Raw genomic sequence first — 16,565 nt, forward strand, 5'->3', positions numbered from 1 at the left:
TCCCAAACCCCTGGCAGCCACAATATGCTTTCTGTTTGCCTAGGTTTAATAGCTATCTCCTATTTATTATGGAAGCCTCCTAGAAATGGAATCATATAACGTGTGACCTTTGTGTCTGGGCCTTTCACTTTAGCACTGTTTTCAGGTTCTGCCTTGTTACAGCAACACCGGTGTGGGTGTTGCTACTTCTTTCCTTTGTACAGCTAAGTAATGTTGTATATATACCACACTTTAAAAAAAATTTTTTTTTTAAATCATTTACTTCTCAGGGAGAGAGACAGACACAGACCGTGAGCAGGGAAGGGGCAAGAGACAGACGGAGACACAGAATTCAAAGCAGGCTCCGACTCTGAGCTGTGAGCACAAGGCCTGATGCGGGGCTGGAACTCACAAGCTCTGAGATCATGACCTGAGCTGAAGTTGGATGCTTACCCGACTGAGCCACCCAGGTGCCCCTGTAGATCCACACTTTATCCATTCATCTGTTGATGGACACTTGAGTTCTTTCTACCCTTTGGCTATTGTGAGTATTGTTGCTGGCAAATTCATATATAAGGATTTGTTTTGAGTACCAGTTTTCATTTCTTTTGGGTATATGCCAGGAGTGGAATTGTTGGGTCATATGGGTAATCCTATGTTTAGCTTTTGAGGACTCACCAAACTGTTTCACAGTGGCTGAACTATTTACAACTCACTGGTAATGTATGAGGGTTCCAGTTTTTACATTGCCACAACATTTGTTCTTTTCCATTTAAAAATTAATATTGTTGCCATCCTTGTGGTATGAAGGGTATCTTGCTATAGCTTAAAAAAAATTTTTTTTTTAACATTTATTTATTTTTGAGAGACAGACTGTGAGCAGGGGATGGGCAGAGAGAGAGGGAGACACAGAATCTGAAGCAGGCTCCAGTCTCTGAACCGTCAGTATAGAGCCCGATGTGGGGCCTCAAACTCAAAAACCGTGAGATCATGATCTGAGCCCAAGTCAGATGCTTAACTGACAGCTACCTAGGGGCCCCTCACTATGGTTTTGATTTGCATTTCCCTAATGGCGAATAACGTTGAACATCTTTTCATGTGCTGTTGGCCCTTTGTATATCTTTGGGGAAATGTCTTATTCAGTTCTTACCCATATTTTAACTGGGATGTTTGTCTTTTTATTATTGAGTTGTAAATGTTTTTATATATCCTGGATTCTAGACCCCTAGAAGATATGATTTAAAAGTATTCTCCCATTCTGTGGGTTGTCTTTTCACTTCCTGATAATTGTCCTTTGATGCATAAAAGTTTTTACTTTGATGAAGCCCAATTTTTTTCTGCTGTTGGCTCTTGATGTGCTAGCAAAGATTGCATTGCTGAATCTGAGGTCATGAAGACTTGCTCCTATGTTTTCTTATAAGAGCTTTATCATTTTAGTTCATATTTCATGGGTCACCGAACCATTTTGAGTTAATTTTCACATTATATGTTGAGTTTGGTGTACAGTTGAAGGGGACTATTGTTTTCCCTTTGAATGGTCATGGCACCTCTGTCAAAACCAATTGGGCATAGATGTATCGTTTGTTTTGGGGTCTTAATTCCATTGGTTGACATGTCTATCCTCAGGCCCCATTCCACACCGTTTTGGTTACTGTAGCTTACAGTAAGATTTTGAAATCAGAAGTATGAGTCCTTTAGTGTCGTTCTCTTTTTCCCAGAATTATATTGACTACTGGGGACTGTAATTCCGTTAGAATTGGAGGAATGACTTCCATTCCTGAATAAAGGATATTGGAATTTTGACACGGAATGTATTGAATCTGTGGATTTTTTTTTAAAGTTTAGTTATTTTGAAAGGGAGAGAGTGCAGGAGGAGGAGGGGCAGAGTGAGAGGGAGAGAGAGAATCCCAAACTGGCTGCACACTGTCAGTGCAGAGCCCGACGCGGGACTCGACCCTACACACTGAGATCTTGACCTGAGCTGAAACCAAGAGTCAGATGCTTAACTGACTGAGCCACCCAGTGCCCCTGAATCTGCAGATTTCTTTTGGTAGTATTGCCATCTTAACAACTATTAAGTCTTCTAATACATGGGGTATCTTTCATTACTTAGGCCTTTGATTTTGTTCAGCCATGTTTTATAGTTTTTAGGTACAAGTCTTTTACCTCCTTGATTAAATTACTCCTGGGTATTTTATTATTCTGGATACCTTTTATAAATGGAATTATTTCTTAATTTCATTTTTTAATTATTCATTGCTGCTGTGTGGAGACATGACTGATTTTTTGTAACATTTATTGGTTTTAATAGTCCTTTACTTTTTTCCCAAATGAATAGGATCATATAGATAAATATGAAGTTGGAAAGTGGAACACTAAATAATTTTTATTTTTATGATGTGAGATTATCCTAAATATGAAGTTTGGGGTGTCCTTCCGCATAATGTTAAGTGATCTTCTGATTATACTAGTGAATTCCAGATTTTTTGTAGTTGGTAAATTTTCAGTCATCTGCACTAATATTTACACAAACCTCAAAATAATTTATTTTGAACTTCGGAAGGCATGATTAATATAAAATAATGTATGATTTTTTTATTTTGAAGTAATCACAAGTTCCAGAAAAGTTGTAAGAACAGTATAGGCACCTTTTTTTTTTTGTCTTCCTCAGTCATTTGGGAGTAAGTTGTTGACCTGATGCTCTAAATACTTTAATGTAAAATTCCTACAAACAAGGATATTCTCCTTGGAGAAAGGGCTTAGTTTTAGGGCTGAGGCAGGAAAACTACAAGATGAGACTTGAAAATCTTGTCAGACAACAAAGAGGGGCTCAAGAATGATGGAGACATATAAAAAAGACACAAGCCTGGGGAGCCTGGGTGGCTCAGTCGGTTGAGCATCTCACTTCAGCTCATGTCACGATCTCATGGTCGTGAGTTGAGCCCCACATTAGGCTTGCTGCTGTCAGCTCTGAGCTTGCTTCGGATCCTCTGTCCCTCTTCTTCCCTCCCTCGCTCATTCTCTCTCTTTCTCTCTCTCTGTCTCAAAAATGAATAACATTTAAAAAAAAGACACAAGCTGTTTGAGCCAAGTCGGGAACAATTAAAGCATCAAAAAATAATTATATGGCAGATTATAACCCATTGAATGAAATCAGTATAATCCTATACTGATCTAAATGAATAAGTTGAAAATTTGATGAGAAATGGGATAATTACTGTGGTAGAACGATGACCCCAAAGATGTCCACATCCTAACACCTGGAACCTGTGAATATGTTACCTCATGTGATAAAAGGAACTTTGCAGATATGGTAAGAACTTTGGGGTAGGAAGATTATCCTATATTCTCCAGGCAGGGTCTTTAGAAGAAGGAAGCAGAAGAGGAGTTTAGAATAATGTGATGCGAAAGGTATCATCTGCCAATGTTGGTTTTGGAGGTGGATAAAGGGGCCTACCAGCCAAGGAATATGGGCAGCTTCTAGAAACTTATAAACATAATAATCAATTGTTGTGTAATTGTAAACACTTATTATTTTAAACATACGTGGATAATAGCCTAGAATAGAATATGAAATTTGTGTGGCTTTTAAAAATAAATGCTACTTCAATGAGACTATGGGTGCTCTTTCAGAACTGGAAAGAGAGTCTGTGCCTGAATAACAGGCTAATGGCCATATATTCATTTTCCTCTTTTTCCTATTGTTAAATGAGAGAAGCACTGCCTTATTTAAATACTGTCATGAATAGAAAGATAACCATGTCAATTATCAATTTATCTTTCTACTCCAAACTCACCTGCTCCACGATAAAGGACTGGACTCTAAGAAGTTCTTTACAAAGAGCATGATATTAAGCTTTATTGGGTCCTAGAGGGGACAGGATGCTGGAGGAGACAGGATGCTAGAGGGAATTTACTAGAGAAAGGGTTTTTTCCTTCCTAGTTCCTGTGACTTGTGTTTTCCTTTTCCTGTTCTTGCTGCGTGGTCTGTCGGCAGTACATATGGTTGAGGACATCTGGTGATGGTCTGCCTCAGCCATGTGACCCAAATACAGAAGAAAAAATCAGGAAAAACTAAAATCATAGTTTAATAATTTTCTTAAAAAAATTAAAAACTGCTTTATTGACTTATAATGCATACTATAAACTGTATATATTTAAGTATAGAATCCTTGTCTCTCGCTCCTTGCCATCCCTTACTACATCTTAGTTTACTAATTACTTCTGTTAACATTCTGTATTTAATTTACTTTATAGTTTCTGTCTCCTAATTGAATTTCTGCTAATACAGAATTAATCCCTGGAGTGGTTCCAGGAGACAGACCTAAAAATTTGAAGTTTTGGTATTGGTTTGGTCATGTCTTTGGGTGTGAGCACAGTGCTGAGCTCTTTGCCAGTGGAAGTGGGGTGCTGGTAATCTATGACATCACAGTTGATATCATCTGTGGTTCATTGTGACTTATTGCCAAGTGATGCACATTCCTCAGAGCCCAAATAGCTGCTACATTTGACTTTTACGGCAACTAACTATAAGAACTGTAGTGTGGGATGGAACCTTTTGAGTATTGTGCAGTGCTTACAGAGAGAAAACGACAGCTGGATTTCTTAACTCTCAGCTCAAGATCCGCCTTTTTTTTTTTTTTACACTTCTTTTGATTGCACACTTCAGATCTTTAAATTGTGAATAGACTTGTGAATTATAAGACCTTATTGCTTGCTCATAAATTTTTTTTTTTGCATAAAAGTAATGCACACTTAGAAACTTGAAGTGTAATGGATTTCTGTTAAGATTTCTGTGCATTTTCTTCTAGATTTTTGTTTGGTATACAATATATAAATAGGCTTTACAAAAGTTTTAAAACATGCAGGTAATATGTAAAGAAAATAAAAACAGTATTGTTTCTATGGGGAGAAAAGTTGATATGATTACATACAAAACATTGGGAATAGTTTGTATGAAGCCCTGAGTTTGGAAAGAATTGATGTTTTGCTATTTGCTAACCTTTTGAAATTAAAAATGTGTTCATTTTGTTTCATTTGTTGGAAAAATAAAATTGTAAAGCATTTTCATGGAATCTAAAAAAATTTTGCTTTGGTTGATGGCAATAGTTAAAAATCTTAGGTGAGGCTTGCTTTCAGTTTGGATCAACCTTCGGTTTTTTTGCAAAGAACTATTAGGTATCTTATTTTTGCTTAAAAAGTTAAGCCTTGTTGTTTTTTCTGTTCTAACACTTTTGCTCATGACAACCTCTAAACCATTTCTTAAATTCCCATACAGCATAGTTTTTTGGTTTTTTTTTTAACTACAGTATATTAGTATTTTTTATTTTTATTTTATTTTTATTTATTTTTATTTTTTTATTTTTTTATTTTATTTTATTTTTATTTATTTTTATTTTTTTATTTTTTTATTTTATTTTTATTTTTTTATTTTTTTATTTTTATTTTATTTATTTTATTTTTTTTTATTTATTTTTTTTTTTTTTTTTTTTTTTTTTTTATCTTCAGTATGTATATTATTTTTTAACTACAGTATATTATTTAAAATAATAAGTGTTTACAATTACACAACAATTGATTATTATGTTTATAAGTTTCTAGTTGTTCTAGTTCCCAGTTGTTAAAACTCTTGGAAGTCATGATGCTTTTTAAGGAACACTATGAAGTTATTGATATAATCAATTTTTGTATGAATTGAGAACACTGTTTTGGAGGAAACATAGTACCACATGTATCCAGTATACATACATGACCATTAGCACATTTATTAAAAAACCTATTTTATGAAATGTGATTTGGCTATTATAAATTTTACACTAAAGTCATTAACTAGCTGTTCACATGTATTTTCTGTTAATGCTTGCTTTTGATGCTTATTGTAGTATAAGATACATTTATGGAGAAAACCAAATTGAAATTACTATCCTTTAAATCTTTTGGCAAACTAGGAAGAGATTACCATTATTTTAGCAGTGGAGTATTTTGGTCCATTTTTGGAATGCTAGTGATGCTCAGGAATGTCGCTTGGGAATCAGTAGAATAAGAGCTTACTCAGAGACTTTCCTATGGAGCTGATTAGCTGTTTCATGAGTGTTATTTGGCACTAAACTAGTTGATGTCAGGATGTGAGTTATCTTCAGAATTAAATGTTGTTTGGAAATGAATTTCCTGAAAGTAATATTGGTCCTAAACATTCATTAAATGCAGCCCCGTTTGTAAAATGAAGTTTTAGTCTGTATTTTTGTGTAGATGAGTTGTATGGTATTGTCATAGATTTAAAGTGAGCTTAGGATTTACTGTGATGCTTGGGGAAGTTTTAAAATTTTGCAAATACCAGACCAGCATTAGATGAGTAACTGGTATCTGTGCTCTTCAGCTGTACAGATAATTATGTGTGCCAGTCAGGGTGCTCAAGTTCTCCAAAACAAGGCCAAGGGAAATTTAACAAAATCAAGAGTTGGTTCTTTGAAAAGATCAACAGAATTAATAAACCTTTCAATAGCTTTAAGAAAAAAAAGGGAGGCTCCACTAAAATCAAACCTGAAAGAGGGACATATTACTGCCAATTTTACAGAAATAAAAAGAATTATGAAAGAGTACTGTGAATAATTGTAGAACAAGAAATTGGATTACCTAGTTGAAATGGAACAGACAACTTACCAAGACTAGGTCATGAAGAAATAGAATATCTGTATAGATTTTATGACTAGTAAGGAGGTTGAATCAATAATCAAAAACCTCCCAAGCAAGAAAAGCTCAGGACCAGAGAGCTTCCCTGGTGAAGTCTACCAAATATCTTAAAAAAGAATTATACCAGTCCTTAAGCTCTTCCAAAAAGTTGAAGAGGAGGGAATACTTCCTAGCTCATTATATAAGACCAGCATTATTCTGATATGAAAGCCAGACACTGATAGATACTATAAGAAAACTACAGACCAGTATTTCTTATGAGTATTAATGCAAAAACCCTCAACAAAGTACTAGCAAACCAAATTCAACAACACCATGATCAAGTGCATTCCTCGAATTCAGGGATGGTTCAGCATATGAAAAATAATCAGTAATACATCATACTAACAGTGTAAAGAAAAAAAAAAACACATGGCTGTCTTAATTAATGGAGAAAAAAGCATTTGATAAAAATCATGATAAAAAGCATTGAATAAGTAAGAAGGGAGTTACTTCAACATAGTAAAGGTCATATATGAAAATCCCACACTTAATATCATATGCAGTGGTAAAAGACTGAAAATGAAAGCTCTTCCTTTAAGATCAGGAATAAGACCAGGATGCCTGCTTTTACCACTTCTAGTCCTTATTAGAGTGCTGGAAGTCCTAGCCCGAGCAATCAGGCAAGAAAAAGAAATAAAAGGCAACCAAATTAGGAAGAAGTGAAATTATCTCTGTTTACAGATAACATGATTTTACATGTATAAAACCATAAAGGTTCCACAAAAAAACCTTATTAGAACTAACAAATTCAGCAAAGTTGAAGGATATATAATCAATATGCAAAAATCAGTGAACTATCACAAAAGGAAATTAATGAAACAATTCCATTTACAATAGCGTCAGAAAGAATAAAATACTGAGGAATAAACTTACCAAGATTGCAAAAGACTTATATGTTGAAAACTACAAAACATTGCTGAGAGAAATTAGACATAAATAGATGGATAGACATCCCATGTTCATGGATTGACAGACAGTAAGTATTATTAAGATGTCAGTACTATTCAAAGTGATCTGTGGATTTAGTGCAATCCCTATTAGAATACCAATGAATTTTTTTTTTTTTAACTGAAGTAGAAAAAAATATGTCCTAAAATTCATATGGAATCTCAAGGGAGCTCAACTAGTCAATATTGACAAAAAACAAAGTTGGAAGTCTCATACTTTCTGATTTCAAAATCTACTACAAAGCTACAGTGATTAAAGCAGTATGGTTCTGGCATAAGGACAAACATACAGACCACTGGAATATGATAGCCTAGAAATAAATCCTTACATATATAGTTAAGTGATTTTTGACAAGGGTGCCAAGACCTTTGAGTGGAGGAGGGGGGCAGTCCTTTCAACAAATAGTATTGGGAAAACTGGATATCCTCCTGCAAAAGAATGCAGTTGGACCCATCTTATATACAAAAACAACTCAAAATGATCAAAAACATAAATGTAGAACTAACACGTAAAACTCTTAGATGAAAGCATAGGGGAGAAACTTCATGACATTGGATTTGGCAGTGATATCTTGGGTATAACATTAAAAGCACAGGCAACAAAAGAAAAAATAGGTGAGTTGGACTTGTGCACTGAAGGACACTGTACAGAGTGAAAAGAAAGCCCATGGAATGGGAGAAAACAGTTTTCAACCATATATCTGATAAGGGAAATAAATACAGACTATATAAAGAACTTTTATAACTCAACAACAACATCCACACCCAGATTAAAAATGGGCAAAGGACTTAAATAATTATTCCTTCCAGGAGACACACAAATAGCTAATAAGCATATGAAAAGATGCTCAACATGACTAATAATTAGGGAACTAAAATCAAAACCAAATGAGATATCACTTTACACCCAGTAGGATGACTATTGTCAAACAGACAAAATAGTAAGTGTTGGTGAGGATACAAAGAAATTGGAACCCTGTGCATTGCTGGTAGGAATGTAAAATGGTGTAGCTGATGTGGCAAATGATACAGCAGTTCCTCAAAAAATTAAACAGAATTACCATAATGACTCAGCAATTCCACTTCTGGGCATATACCCCAAAGGAGTGAAAGCAGGGACTCAGTTATTTGTACGCCCAGTTCGTAGCAGCTTTATTCACAATAGCCAAAAGATGGAAACAACCAAAGTGTCATCAGTAGATGAATGGATACACAAAATGTGGCATATACATATAATGGGATATTATTTAGCCTTTAAAAAGGAAATTCTGACATATGCTACAACATGGATAAATCTTGACGACATTATGCTAAGTGAAATAAGCCAGACAAAAATGGACAAAAAGTGATTTTGCTTATATCAGGTATGTAGGATAGTCAAATTTATAGAGGCAGAATGTAAAATTGTTGCTGGGGATAGCAAGAGTGGGGAATGGGAAATTCATGTTTAATGGTTACAGAGTTTCAGTTTGGGGAGATGAAAAGTTCTGGAGATGAATGGTGATGTTGGTTATACACCAGTGTAAATGTAGTTACTGTTACTGAACTTAACACTGAACAAAATTTACCATTTTAAACAATTTTATGTATATTATATCAACATTTAAAAATAAGGCTGAAGGCCTTCCAAGAAGATCCTTGAAGAGTTAAAATGATTTATTCGGTACATTAAAAAAACTTTTCTGTGTTTGACAATTTGTATAATAAACAGAGAAATAGTATAATGAATCTCAATATAATCTTCACCTAGATTTAACATTCACTAGTCTTCTGGTTTAATTTTTTTGACTTGTGTATTTTAAAGTAAATTACAGGTATCATGACATTTCATTCCTAAGTATTTCACTATGCATCTCCAAAAATAAGGACTTTCTCATTTGACCACAATACTCCCATCATACCCAAGAAAATGAACAGTTACTGAAAAAAAAAAATGTATCTAATATCTAGAGCACATCCACATTGCCCCTCTTGTTCCTTAACTGTATTTTTATCATTGGTTTGCTCGAAACTTTTGCTTTTGGATTTAATGTTTCATATTTCATGCTGTTTTCCCATTTCATCTCACTACAGTATTTTGTTTATTCCATTTAATTTTACAGGAATTGGTGCAGTGCTCTCAAGTAAACCCACCTTGTCTTAGAGCTTTTTTTTTTTCTTTTTTTCTGTTCTATGTATTTCCTGTAAGCTTGAAGTTAGCTCTGAAGTCTTGTTAGAATTGGGTTAAAATAGTTTTGACAAGAATACATTTTAGGCGACATAAACTGAACAGAAAGTAGAATGAGAATTTGCCAGTTGGAAAACTTTAGACAGTCAGGAAGCTAATTTCAGATAAAATGTCTGTTAATAATGGGTGAAGTTCTGTCAAGTAGTATGCACAGTTGGATATGATCAGAGATTGTGATGATGGCTATACCTCTAAGAAACCTGCTTGGTAGTTTTCAAGGATTTTTTTTTGCATTTTCTCTACTAAATACTTCCTTTGAAGAAATGTAGACTTCTGATTTTAGGAATACTTAGAGTGAATACTTAGAGTGAATACTCCTATTTTTGTTAATTATGGAGAAAGACGGAAGGAGAAAGAGAGTAAAGAGAGAGAGAGAAGGTGGGATGGAGGAAAAGAGGTAGATATTTGTAACTAGCAAGATTTTGTTACCAAAAAACCCAAGTTCAGCTGCTCATTGCTTGGAAGGCCAATACTCAAGAGATTGTTTTTGTTTGGAAAGTAGTATGATTGTGATGAACACCAAGTATCGTATATAAGTGACGAATCATTAAATTCTACACCTGAAACTAATGTTTATGTTAATTAGTAATGTGTATATTAATTAGCTGGAATTTAAGTTAAAACTTGGCCCAAAAAAAAGAAAAAGAAAAAAGGAAAGGAATATGAGCTTTATTTAGGAGGAACGCCACCTGGGGAGAGGGTAGATTCTTGTCCAAAAACAAACTCCAAGGTTTGTGCTAGGCCCAAAGAGTTTTAAAGGAACATTAGGGCAGTTAATCAGTAAAAGGGGAGCATAGTGGTCTGTAGCAATTCTTAATTATGTGCAGACTCAGTGGTGTCAGCTTTCAGATGTTATCATTGCAGTGCTCAGAGGTTGTGTACTGAGGTGTGGCGGGGGAGGGGGGAGGTTGTACAACAGGGTTTGGTTCTGAGTCTTATTAGCAAACAATGCATGATCTGTAAAACCACAAAGAAAGGTTTAGTTAATCAGGTTAAAGGTGCTTGCTAAAATTTAGACCATTAGGTTGGCCAGAGGGGCTGAATTGGTGGCTTCAATTTTATTAGAAGGCTTTTCTGTGTGCTTTTTCAAAAACGTTCTAAAGAAACGTCCTCTTTGGAGAAAGGGGAACCTCTTGCAACTGTTCGTGCGAATGCAAACTGGTGCAGACACTCTGGAGAACAGTATGGAGGTTCCTCAAAAAGTTAAAAATAGAACTAGACATTTACCCAAGCATATAAAAATATAGATTCAAAGAGGGTACATGCACCCTAATGTTTATAGCAGCATTATCAACAATAGCCAAACTATGGAGAGAACCCAAATGTCCATCGACTGATGAATGGATAAAGAAGATGTGGTGTGTGTGTGTGTGTGTGTGTGTGTGTGTATATATATATATATATACATACACACAATGGAATATTACTCAGCCATCAAAAAGAAATGAAGTCTTGCCATTGGCAGCAATGTAGATGGAGCTACAGTATATTATGCTAAGCGAAAAAAGTCTGAGAAAAACAAATACCATATGATTTCACTCATATATAGAATTTAAGAAACAAAACAGATGAACATATGGGAGTGGGGAAGAGAGAGGGAAACAAACCATAAGAGATCCTTAAATATAGAGAACAACTGAGGGTTGATGGAGGGAGGTGGGTGGACGATGGGCTTAGATGGATGATGGGTATTAAGGAGGGCATTTGTTATGATGAGCACTGGGTGTTATATGTAAGTGATGAATCACTGAATTCTACTCCTGAAACTAATATTATCCTGTATGTTAACGGACTAGAATTTAAATAATATCATGAAAAAAGAATGTCCTCAATAGAATGCATTCTATTTGGGAGTGATAAGAGTCACAACAAATAATACTTTATTGAATTCTGTTATAGAGGCTGCAGTAATTGAATAAATTCGAAGATCAGAGACTGATGAGAATTGTAATGGGGAAGAAAGGTATAACACCCACTCTGCATGATGAGTCAGGGGTTCTGGTTGATAATAACACTCTAAATGGGTGTAACCTGACATCAGGTTTCACTAGATTTGTGGAAGGATACAGGCTGGGAACATGGCTTATCAGCATAAGATATATCTTAACTGAGAACCTTATGTTCATTCAGGTACAGCTTTGATACTCAACCAAGAGTATACTGAATTGTGACAGACAAGCGTATGTGGGTGGCTATCAGAGCAGCATAGGAGAGTCTCCTATAGGAAAGGAACCCCTTTTCGTAACAGTCCGTGAGTAGCTTCCAGGTTTCTTTAAGGGTCATACTTGATTTCAAGAGAGATTACCCCTTGGGGAGCGTTTTTGTTTTTGTGACAAGCTTTTATAATTAACAGTCTTTCCACTTGTCATTCTTTTCATCAGTTAGGAAGTCATTTTTACAGTAAGTAATGTTGTCTAGTAATACAATTTGACTTAACCCAGTAGTTTAGGTGCTACAAGATAGTATTGAAGGATTTAAACTTATTAACCTTTCTCTCCAGAAGATTTCTTGGAGATTTTTGTGATTATTTTTTTGTGTGTGTGATTTTTTTTTTTTGAAAATGTGTGTTAATAACTATGGATCTTTTTTTCACAGAAACTGCATATATTTAAACAAAAATTTGCATATAATATCATAGGATTCATCATTTTCTCCTGAATTTTCCTTTGAAGGTAGATGATTGTATTTTAATTTCTGGCTAACACATGATTGTTATAGATGATATATATATCACAAGATATAAAGCTGGTGACAGCAGAGTGCATTTTTTGAAATTGTGAGTTGATCAGAGCAAGGGTACCTGTTGGACTACGGGGAAATAAAAATGTTTAGTTGGACAGACTCTGAAAATTTTAGACTGTTTGCCACTTCTTCAACATTTACTTCTGTTGATTGCCTTCCTTCCCCCCACATTCATTTCAAAATTCTTTTCTTTCTTAACTTTTGTGAAATCAGTCTCTTTCTTTGTTTTCCCTTTCTCTTGACCCTTAAATTTATATACTCTTTAGAGTTTTCTTTAGCCCTCTTCTTGATTTTCACTTTTGCGTTAAAATCACTTTAGCTATCACATATTTGTTGATGATACTACATCTCTCTGTGCCTTGGGTAGAGCACCTGACTTCTATTTATTACATTCTGTTTACATGCCCACCAGAATATTTCACAAACATTAATGAAAAAAAAAAAAACAGCCCCAATTGTGCTCACCTCCACTAACTGTAGTTCTCCTTTGGTATTTCCTGTTTTGTCTATTGGCAGCACCACCCAAAAACTCTCTTCCTCCTGTATTCCACTGCTGTTAAGTCCTTATATGCATTTTTGTATTTATTCCACAGAGTTGTCCTTTTAAGTCCTAAATAATTCTCCTTTTACAGATAAAGCACCTTAATCATTTTGTCTCATCACACTGTTCGTATGTGTCAGTGCTGCAACATAAACCTATGTCTATCAAATACTGGATCTCCTATTTCTTACCACAAGTAGTATTCTTACAATACTACTACTCACTTCTGTGACTTTAATCTAAAAAAAATAAGAGTGTGCCTATGGAGTTTAACTACAAGAGTATTTATTGTAGAGTTTATAATAGTCAAAAAATTTTCTAACAATAGAGATTCTGTTTGATCCATTAGAGCGCATTCCATTAAATCCATTATAGTGCATTCACATGGAATGTCATGTGGTCATTATATATTGTTTTAAACCAGTAGTTCTCATTTTGTATAAACAAAGTCATGTGTGGAAACCCAGTGTATGAAATACAATTAAAAAAAAATGTCCTCAGGTACCCTCAGGAAACCCAGTGTATGAAATGTCTTCAGGAAACCCAGTGTATGAAATATAATTTTTAAAAAATGTCCTCAGGTACCATGATGACAGATGGGGCCAGTCAGGTACTCCTGGGCTCTGGCCTCACCATCTTGTCCCAGTTGCTCATGTAGGATATGAGCCTCTTCCTCCAATAGTAGGATGAAATATTTTTGGTTGGCAAGTAAGTCAGCTTCCTGGTCTCTTTTGTTATGCTCAGCACATTGCAAACATCCATGGGAAGTGTAGTTTTTTCACAGGCTTAACTCCAAGACTGTTCAGGAGTCCTTGGAACTGTGGTCCATGGTAAAATTTTACAGTGTTACCAGGAATGTGACAAGGTTGACTATTTAGGCCCTGTAAATGTACAGAAAGAAGTCACACCCTCCTTCGACCAATTTATCAAGGAGACGACTCGAAAGATGGTGGCTCATTCTGCTGCCACCCTCATCACACCTTCCACACGATTAGTCTGGGATCTATGGAACAATTCATTGGCAGAAAATCCAAGTATTATGGACTTCGTGACTCCATAGTAACCATCTGTTGCAAAGAGGGCATCCTATGACTTTTGCAGGTCTTATTCCTTGTCTCCTAGGTGATATCACTTATTTGTGGCTCTGTAACTCACCGGCCTACCTCATCAATACCTATGCACTGGACAGTGCAGTTTCCACCAGGAGTGAAATGAAGAGTTATTCCCAAGCTGTCACAGGATTTTTTTTTTGCCAGTATATTGACCTATCCCTCTGTGCTTGTCTTTAATCTTGTGGCTGTCAACAACTGTGTGCTAGCTGGTGGGTCCCCTTCCTACTCCCCAATATATACTTCTTGGATAGAGTGCTGGTAATGCTACAAAAAGACAGAAATATGAGCTGAGGAAATAGCTTGTTTTTTCTGGATGGTCCCCTGTTGGAAGACTTATTGTTGTGACCTGAGAATGTTAATTTGAAGATGTGGGGCAGGGACAGTGACATTTCTTTTTTTTTTTTAAAGGGACTTTTTTTTTTAATGTTTATTTTTTATTTTTGAGAGACAGCATGAGCGGGAGAGGGGCAAAGAGAGAGGGAGACACAGAACATGAAGCAGGCTCCAGGCTCTGAGCTGTCAGCACAGAGCCTGATGCCGGGCTTGAACTCACCAGCCGTGAGATCATGACCTGAGCCGAAGTTGGATGCTTAACCAACTGAGCCACCCACGTGCCCCAACAGTGACATTTCTATAGTCCCAGATGCATGGAGTAATGGGAGAGAATGTTGATTTGTATACAGTGTGGCCGCTTTTTAAATAGTCATTTGATCTTGGAAAAAATGTTTGAAAAGTGTGGAAGCCCCAGAGGGTTTCCTGGACTGCTAGCTGTTTGGTTCTCCAGGGGATGCTATGGTACAGGGTTTGAAATTTTTAATTTTTTCAAGTACAGTTAATGAATTAGGAAAGTATTCACAATATATGAAGTGAAAAGATTACAGTTAACAAAACAATGTGCACATATAGTATATTCCCAGTTTTGCTAAATACATATTTGAATGTACATATCACTAAAAGAATGGAAGGTTACACACCAAAATATGGATGCTAGTTATTCCTTAATTTGGTGATTATGAGTGATTTAAATTTTTTGCACATTTTCTTTTCTTTTTTTTTTTTAAATTTTTTTTTTCAACGTTTATTTATTTTTGGGACAGAGAGAGACAGAGCATGAACTGGGGAGGGGCAGAGAGAGAGGGAGACACAGAATCGGAAACAGGCTCCAGGCTCCGAGCCATCAGCCCAGAGCCTGACGCGGGGCTCGAACTCACGACTGTGAGATCGTGACCTGAGCTGAAGTCGGACGCTTAACCGACTGAGCCACCCAAGCGCCCCCACATTTTCAACAATCTATAAGGACTGGTTTTGTAAAGAGAGACAATAAAAACTCCAGAATGTGTTATTTTTCAAAACGTAATAAAAGCAAAAAGAAGTGTAACCAAACCCACTGCCTGTTGTTAAATACACACGTACATGTTCCCCCTCCCCTCTGTCTCTGCTGTCTCATATCCAGAGTAAAAGAAGGAACAGTCCAGTGGCTATTGTGCCTTGAGCATTGGTTTGAAGTCCTTGAGTACCTGTGTTAAGCATAGGGTTAACCTTTTGAACATCAACTTGAATATCGGTGTTACTTTCAGTTGGCCTTTACAGTGTGGATTTATCTTTATTATTTATTTCTTTTTGCTTCTTTTGAGTATATTTTGTTCTTCTCTGAAGTTCTTGAGATGGAAGCTTAGATTATCAAAATGAATCCTTTCCTCTTTTACGAATGTATGCATTCAATGCTATAAATTTTCTCTCAGCACTGCTTCAGCTGTGTCCCACAAACTTTAATATGTTGTATTTTCATTTTCATTCAATTCAGTGCATTTTTTTACATTTTTCTTGAGACTTTTTCTTTAGTCCATGGATTATTTAGAATTGTGTTGTTTAGTTTCCAAATGTTTAAAGATATTTTTCGTGGGGTAAAGTCCAGAGAAAACTAGATATAAGCTTTTAAGAGTCCTTTATCAATGGAGTCACGCAGGATATACTTAATTCCTCAGCACTAAGTTATGACAACACATGTGAAATGCTCAGTACCCAGGGTTTATATTGGGCACTGTTCAGTGATTCAGTGCTCAGGGTTTCTATTGGGGACTGTGCTTGTAAGTACCCTCTACCTAGCATTCAAAATTTCAGATTATCAGAAAGAAAATGTGTTTTCAACATAACCACATTATTTGCAGAGTTCAGACACAATGAGACGTTCTTATCAGGGAATGATGGGAACCTTCCTGAAATAAGAAGGGCCAATTCTGCAAGCAGGTCTTTCTAATGATAGCAGCCTCAGGCCTGCTATGTTA

At 35.7% G+C, this 16,565-nt stretch overlaps 1 protein-coding gene and 1 pseudogene across 6 annotated transcripts in view; both read left to right on the forward strand.

Moving 5' to 3' along the window:
* RNF13 (ring finger protein 13) overlaps positions 1 to 16,565 on the forward strand; it is a 167,367-nt gene that overhangs the window by 9,188 nt on the left and 141,614 nt on the right. The window contains exon 1 of one of the 6 annotated variants that reach the window (XM_030330515.2): positions 270 to 523. The exons of 4 other annotated variants lie outside the window; for them this stretch is intronic. The gene's annotated coding sequence lies outside the window, so the exon portion shown is untranslated. Of the gene's footprint in view, positions 1 to 269; positions 524 to 12,513; positions 12,558 to 16,565 lie in introns of those variants that run through there. One more of the 6 variants, XM_030330513.2, reaches the window with a different exon arrangement.
* On the forward strand, positions 12,571 to 14,942 carry LOC115524147 (annotated as a pseudogene).

The sequence above is a fragment of the Lynx canadensis genome, chromosome C2 (genome assembly GCF_007474595.2).
Source record: "Lynx canadensis isolate LIC74 chromosome C2, mLynCan4.pri.v2, whole genome shotgun sequence".
Classification (NCBI taxonomy): domain Eukaryota; kingdom Metazoa; phylum Chordata; class Mammalia; order Carnivora; family Felidae; genus Lynx; species Lynx canadensis.